At 31.4% G+C, this 8190-nt stretch overlaps 1 pseudogene; it reads right to left on the bottom strand.

Annotated features, from left to right (window-relative positions):
- Positions 1–1512: 1512 nt before the first annotated feature.
- On the bottom strand, positions 1513–7593 carry LOC149577667 (beta-fructofuranosidase, insoluble isoenzyme CWINV4 pseudogene; annotated as a pseudogene).
- Positions 7594–8190: the final 597 nt, after the last annotated feature.

Raw genomic sequence — 8190 nt, 5'->3', positions numbered from 1 at the left:
CAGTGCAGTAAGCTCAACAAAATGATTTAATCAAGCCAAAGTGAAACCTTTAGATGGATTCCCATTTGTCTTGTATTGCAACAAGTTTAGACCAAAAAAGATATGATGTCCCATCATTCCCTTGAATCTTTGGAGACAAATCTATGAATAGAAGAAAACTTAGTAGATGCCTTAATGAATCTTAATTGCTTAAAAATGTGACAATGTTAAAGCTCTATTATTTTCTTCTATATTTCTCTTTCTTGGTTGAAAATATTTGTACTTCAAGTGCATATATGTTTAAAAAGAACTAATCAGTGACTAGGGCAGAAAAAGATGTAAATGTATCCACTATGGGTCCCTCCTTGTTTGAAATTATTTGTCATAATAAAAACTAAACATAATATGAACAACAATAAACACACAAATCCTCATTGTTTTCCTATTTCATATCAATTATAGACAGAAAAGCCACTAGTCTATTCCTCGTGTTTTAACCAAGCACAAAGGAAAAGGCATCATCCATATGGAATACATAAGATTGTTTACAAATGCTAAAACCTATAATATAATTCAATTGGAATTATAACTACTTACTCAATCATTAACATTGGAGAAATCTAACAAATTCCTTAAATGCTCCATGAAAATGAAATTTGCTAGAGAATAGTGATGTAGAAGGTAACCAAGTACACAAAAATAAGGTTGCTCACCCATATCAACTAGAATTTAGTCTAAAATAACTTCATCTCCACTTAGATTTATTATTAATTGAGTGTAAGCCATTTTCTTTCAAATAATTGAAACTTCCCTCTAGTCATGTTACCAATTTCATAATTTAAGACAAGTTTCAATGTCAAATTAGTTTTCAAAATATCAACACATTGTTAATGAGAAAGTATTTAAGTAGAAACCTAACTTTTGTGCTTCACCAGTTACTATTGTCTTTGCCTTTTTATCAGTGGTAATTTTAGGTTTTGTAGATGACTCCAACAAAGTCCTTTTCTTGCTAGCAGTCTCAACCTTTCAACAAGGTCTTAAATTAGCTATAAGCTAGAATTAAAAATAGAATAATACCTTCCCAAATGGAAACCTTCCCATCCATCATCATACCATGGGTGTCTTTTGATTTATGTCCTTATCACTTTCATCTTCATAAATTCTTCTGAATCATTGTCACTTCTTCTTACAAAGCAATTAGATATTGGGTCACTTATGAAAACCTTGTATAGTCCAAAAAAAAAAAAATCTCCACAAGATATTAATGTGAAAATAGTATAAGATGAGGAACAGTATTCATTTTTGCATTACTACAATATTTCATCAGTTTTAAATAAAAATGAACCAACACAAAAAAAATAGAGAATCAACCAAATGACAACTAAACAAATTTACATGTACACAATATATTCCAACCAAAAAACAATGAATAGCCAAAAGACTAAAAGTCATCAAAACACATTCAATACAATTAGTTTCTAGGTAATAAGACTACATAAATATATAGAAGGGAAATTTTGGATTGAACCTTACCTAAACACTAGACCACCACTTTGCAATATCATCCTAAACATTGTTTGACTCATTGATCCATCCCTAGAAGACCCTTCAATTCTTATGACTATCAAAAAATGTTTTGGATGCATAGAATTTTCCATAATCATATCTCAATCCATATTTTTTGTCAACACTTGTATTGTCTAGAACATACTCATCAATGTTTTTGAAGTCCCAATTGTATAATACTCAAATCTTGTTTTATCAAGGGATGCTTTCAAGACATGTTTGATCTTAGGCCCAGTAATAGAAGTATCAAAACCAGGTTTTCCCAATGGAGAAATAGGATTAAAATTAGGGCACTCCCACATTCTTTTCTTCCTAGAGGAATGCAGAGGGTGCTTCTTTTTAGTCTAGTGAACAAAATCTTCGCTTGTGTAAAGAAGGGCCTTTCCATTGAGATGTCAATCTTCCTTGCTTCTTACAATAATTCTCAACCTTCCATCTTTTCCAAGCCATCCAGTGGTTAGATCTCTAAAAGAACTCCCATTGAGTCCTTTCTCTAGAACAATGATGGGATTTTCATGGATCTTCACCCATTCTTTTAAGTAGGGATCAAATGGGTCTTTAGGAACAACCATGTTTTGAACCTGCCTAGAGGAGTTGTCCCATCCTGTGTAAATAATCACTAGCTTTTCTCTAGAAAAAAGCATAATAGAGCCAAACCAATAACCTTTTATGTCATACCATTCACTTGGAATGATTGTGAAATATAATGACTTTGTAGTGCTTGCCCTCGTTCACATTTTTTCTAGATACATTTTTTCTATCATGGTCAAACTTTATTAGACTAGTTTTATGTTGATGGTTAGCAGCATTGTTTTGAGACTATCAGATATTGTGTTACAGATTTAGTTGATATATGATGTGAATACTTAGACTCTACATTTCATGTATGCATGATGATGATTACATTACTTTCAGTTATTGATGATGATTAGTTAGATTGTTTATTATCACATGTGTTTTCTTATGGATACTTACCCCATACTCGCATGTGTATGGTGTGCATGTTTTTTCTCTTTATGTATGGCATTTTTGATGTGGTTAAGGAAGGGAGATGTAGTAACCTGCTAGTCAGAATCTACACAATGCACCACTTCGTGCTATTGCCTATTTAGCTTAGCATATATATATTGTATGTACATGCATAGATTTTATGTAGGTTGTAGGTACCGGGTATCGACTTTCCTGAATTGCCAGGATGAGCATACCCTATCGCACTGTCTCAATGGTAAGAGAGGGGAGATAAATTCTCAAGTCCAAATCCTCAACCCTTAAACCATTTTTCCTAGAAAGGTAGGACAAGTATCTAATATGTTTTACCCTCTGAATGTGTCGGATGACATAATTCGTGATTTTAACCCCTTAGACTAACTTTGTATGGATTGTGCTTTAATGGGTTTTTATATTTTATCTTGGAGGTCTATGGTGAATTTTCTATTAATTAAGTCTAAAATTAAAAGATTTAATTAATAATTTAATTATTTTAGAAAAATTAATATAATATCATGATCTTTAGATATTTTGATTTTAATTAATCAAATGGGAATTAGTTGAGAAAAAGAATTAAATAAAAAAAATTAAAATTAATAATAATAATAAAGAAAAATAATAATAAATAATAAATAAATAATAATAGAAAAGATAAAAGAGTTAAAATAAAAGTTATATGTCTACCTAGGAGTAAGTGCACCTCTTGATTGCACATATGTCTACAACACAGGAGTTAGTGCACAAATTAAGCACATGGTATCTACAACCTTGTGACTTATCTAAAAGGTTGGAAAAGACGCGTTCTTAGTTGTCAATGCTTATCTCATCTTCTGGTTGTTTCTAGAGACATTCTAGGTGCTTCCTGAGAGTTCTTTATATTCAGGCACTCCTAGAAGCTTGGGGAGCATTTTTGGAGGACTCGGGAACATTGGAGAAGGAAGGAGCTTGCTCAGCAATTTCTGAGGAGAAGTGATTTAGCATTAGTGTCTAGGTAGACATTCATGATTTTTGCATGTTTTATTTTCACTTCTTGCACTTCCTATCTTCTTCGTGTCTTCTGAATGCTTTCTGAAGATTTTCATATGTTGAATATCTTGGTTGTATGCATTTTGTCATGGGTAGTTAAATTCTATATGAGAAGATTCCACATGCGTAGATCCGAAGAATTTAGTGGATTGGAGTTTTAGATGCTTATGGACAAACCTATTAGAAGGATTAATGGGTAAATTTAGAGAACAATTATTTTAAAGGGAAATTCTTAACTTATAGAATTGGAAAGCCCCTTTTGTTTTTTAAAAAAAAACTGTGTATGTTTTCTTTTTAAAATATACAAATTTTCTAAAACAAATACATACATACATACATACATACATACATACATACATACATACATACATACATACATATATATATATATATATATATATATATATAATTGTTAGAAATAATAAGATCGAAATGAACTAAAAAATAAAGAATCATAAATTAATCCAAGAGAGTTTGTAATGAGCATAATTACCATACTTTGCAAGAGCTTTCCAAGATCAACACAATAATGGAGGCACAGATTTTTGAAAGGGGAAAGCAAAGAAAACCCCTTGTGAATTATATGAATGAGGCAAATGCCTAAGAATGAAGAGGGATAGAGAGAGAGGAGATAATGAGGAGCCATAGGGCTCATTACATGAACTACATCATAATTGTGTATTGTAGAATGAGAGAGAAGCATCTCTTATAAAGAGATGAGAAGAGGAGTTATTTGTAACTCCCAAGTGAATGATTGCCTCATTCATAAGTGTGTGCATAACAAGTGTCATGATCCTCTTAAGGAGGAATAACTATTTTCCTTAATAAAGGAATTACAAAAAACACTTGTCCTCACATGTGGACTAGAGGACAAACAACATAAGGGATGCCTTGGTTTATCCCATTTAATAAATACAACCAAAGAAAGATTATGAATTCTAACAAAAATGTTGTAGTGTTTATTAACAATCTGCATATATATATCTATATATATATATACATATATATACATATATACATATATATACATATATATACATATATATATATATATATATATATATATATATATCAAAACGATGCTTATTAAATCGCAATGGAAAAAATATTATTAAAAAAATCCAAATCGCATATGGGAAAGCATTTTTAAAAAAAAGTTTATAAATATATATATATATATATATATGGGAGGGGCGAGATATACACCCCCTGTACCCCATGCTTACCTTTGCAAGCCAACAGCATCGTACCTGTAGTTGTAGGTACTGCAATAGTAGGCAGGGCCGCATGGCCCGCTGCCTAAAGGCGACGGCCTTTTTTAAAACAAACGTCGTCATCAACATTAATTTGTTTTTTTTTTAAATAAATTTTTATGTTATGTTATATAAGTTATGAAATGAATTTTTGATTAATTCGATTTTCATAATTAAAATTATTAAATATTATTAAATTTTAAATATTAAATATTATAAATTTTATTATTTATAATTAATAATTATTATATTTATTATAAATATAATTTAATTATTAGTTTTTCTTTAATAATTAATTTTCTTTTAGATTATTACTTTTTTAAAATAATTAATCATTTTATAATATTTTAGTCTAATAATATAAATTTAGTTTAATCGGATTTAAATGAAGGATAGATAAATGAGGATGAATTGTATTTGTTTACATTGAATTTTCTTCATGTCTTAATAGAACGATGGGGGTATTTTTCAAATATTGTATAATCTTAGAAACATCTTAAAATATTGATTTAATGGGTTATGGGAAAAGTACTTTCATCTATCAAGCAAATATGTGGGTTAGGTAAAATGTACAGATTTCTCCACTTAATATCTAAATTTGAAAATGAAAACTAAGACCTCCACACTTTATTCAACTATGTAATTTTAGCAAACCAAAACATGTGCTTGCATTTGTGTTTTCTCTATGCTTCTTGTTTTGGGTTTTTGGCTTGACTAGTTTGTTGACCAGTTATAGGATGTTTATCAAAAGCTCGAGGGTTATGATTGTGATGTCATGATGATGTCTTTTGATCTCGATCTTTTAAATCCAACCATGGTTATGAGATGGTATGCTGATTGATATTGTTTTCAGTCTTCTTGTGTAAGCTGTGAAATATGTAACCATTTATGAGTTATTGATCAATTGTATTTGGATTAATTTCTAGTCACTTGATGGGATTGAATTGTTTATCTGATCTTTATGATGTCATGTTGTGACATGATTTGACTCAACCATTTTTGGAGTCTTCAATCAATATTACTTTGAGATACTTTTTGGTTGCTTGTTGAGAACCAATGGATATTGTGATTATCAGTGATACCTTCAGTTACCAATAGAGAACTGTTGTGGTCATATTATCTATGGATGCTTTTCAGTTGCTTATGGAGATTTGATGTTCTTATTATGGATTATCTTTTGGTATTTTTCTAGTTGCTTGTATAAGACTATGGTGATTTTGTGATTTATGATTCCATGAGCTTAGGGTAGGTTATCTACTTGTAGTGTTGGGAAGTGGCTTGCAATGGGGGCCGAGGCCCTAAGTGGCTGCCAGGGTAACTCATTGTAAGTTGTTTTAAAAAAGTGAAAACTTTTACACTAAATGGGGATTAAAATGAACCTAATAAGATAAGTGTATGTTCTTGCCCATGCCTCGAGTGCTAATACAGACTAGGATGGGAGTAGAGAGAACACTTGGTTGCGACCTTGCATTCCGTAGTATGCCTCATCAATATGAGAGGATACTAGTGGCCGCATAGGGATCACTAGGGGGTCAGGGTCTATTTAGAGACTACCAGGGTAACTCTAGCGTGATCCATGCAATGTCACTTTTTTGCTTACATAGTAGGTTTCCTACATGTCTTTGTTGTGCCTCTGGGATTAGATGTCATTTTGTGATTGAAACCTTTGAGTTAGTATACTTTTAGGATTCCTATACTTAGAGTGTATTTGTGTTATGTGGTTTGATAGCCTATTTGGGACTTGAGATTATCTCCTCATAATGTTGGGAGTGGACCACTTAGGTTCCACGTGGTCGGGTGGTAATGCTTTTTCACTCTTACCATTTGAGATCCGTCTGAGACACCATGGCTGATGCATTCTTGTTTGATATCTATCTTCATTCTATTTATGGACTATTATGGAGGACACATATCCTTATATTGATGATTAGCATATGATAGATGGTGTTATTTACTTGTCTTATGCTTAATTTTGCATGATTAGATATCTTATGCATGTGTGGTAGTATGTTAAAATTCTTTCTGCATATGTTGTAGTATGATTTAGGAGTGACATTCCTACTATGTTAATACTGATGATCTCTTCAATGATTTGTGATGTTACGCATGGAGGGATGGCTAGGGCTCATGATGGTCTAATGATGTTATTTACGATTGGGAGGAACCGTGCACTTAGTTAATTATGTGTTATGATTTATGGTTATCTCTTATGATGATGTATCATGTATGACATGTGGTTTCATTTACTTTAGTGCACTTGCATCATGGATTAGATTGGGATGATGTACATATGTATATTCTTTTAAGCCTTTCATACCCTGTGACATGTACAGTGGATGATTAAGCATTCTAAAATGTAATTTACCAAGGGATATATGGACCAAAGTATATTGTTTAAGAACATTGGACTTTTCATTATTATTTCATGATTTCATGTGGATGTGGTATTAGATGGAATTAATATTAGTTAATTTAATGGTGATTCAACGTTAAGGGATCCTTAAAGAATGTAACATGTTATGTATGTTTATGTTTACTTTCAGTTGAATGATGTTATTGCTTTCGCTACTATGTTGTGAATGGTTTTACTTTCATGATTCAAAAAAAAATTCTACCAAACTTAGTGAAACTTTAGGTTAATCCTTTGGATCCCTTGGTAGGGCGTTACAACCTTCTAATTAATTAGATCCTTCGACACACCATGCCCCTGCACAATGTTTCCCCATACTACCCCATGAGGATTGTACTATTAAAACAAATGGTACAAACCTTTGTAGAACATGGGCCCTGTAGAACACCTTGGATGTTATACTCATTCTCTTTTTGAAATTTTAGATGAGCCATTTACACAAATCAAAACTTCAAAATGAAATTACCAAACCAATGAAGATGAACAAATAAACTCACCATTTGGATATGTTCGCAATTTATGATCCAATAATAGACATTGAAAAGATCAAATAGAGAAAAATAATCAGATTAAAATGCCTAGAGCACCAACTATATAAAAGATTGAACTTCAGAGTTATTTAGCTTGTTTGCAAAAGAATTTGATGAACTAAAAGAAAAGTAGAAGATTTCTAATCATTTTAACCAACCAAAAAATAATGAATAGCTAAAAGAGTAATATATTCATTGTCTTCATGTTGCAAGATAAATTTCCAACTTTGCATACTCTCATATATTTGTGGGCAATCTTAACCCTATATCAAAATAATGGACCATTTTATAGATTTCAATCCAGCTACATCTAGGTAGCTTTTTTATTCATCTATCTTTTATCAATCCTCTTACCTTTTGAAAATTACTAGATCTCCCCATTTTTGCACAAAGACATAATGTGTTCCATTATTTGGATATAGGATTAAGATAGGAATGA

The sequence above is a fragment of the Cupressus sempervirens genome, chromosome 1 (genome assembly GCF_028749045.1).
Source record: "Cupressus sempervirens isolate cs-2001-9-10 chromosome 1, ASM2874904v1, whole genome shotgun sequence".
Lineage (NCBI taxonomy): Eukaryota > Viridiplantae > Streptophyta > Pinopsida > Cupressales > Cupressaceae > Cupressus > Cupressus sempervirens.
Note: the sequence above shows the minus strand (reverse complement) of the source record. Positions and strands in the feature narration are given on the sequence as shown.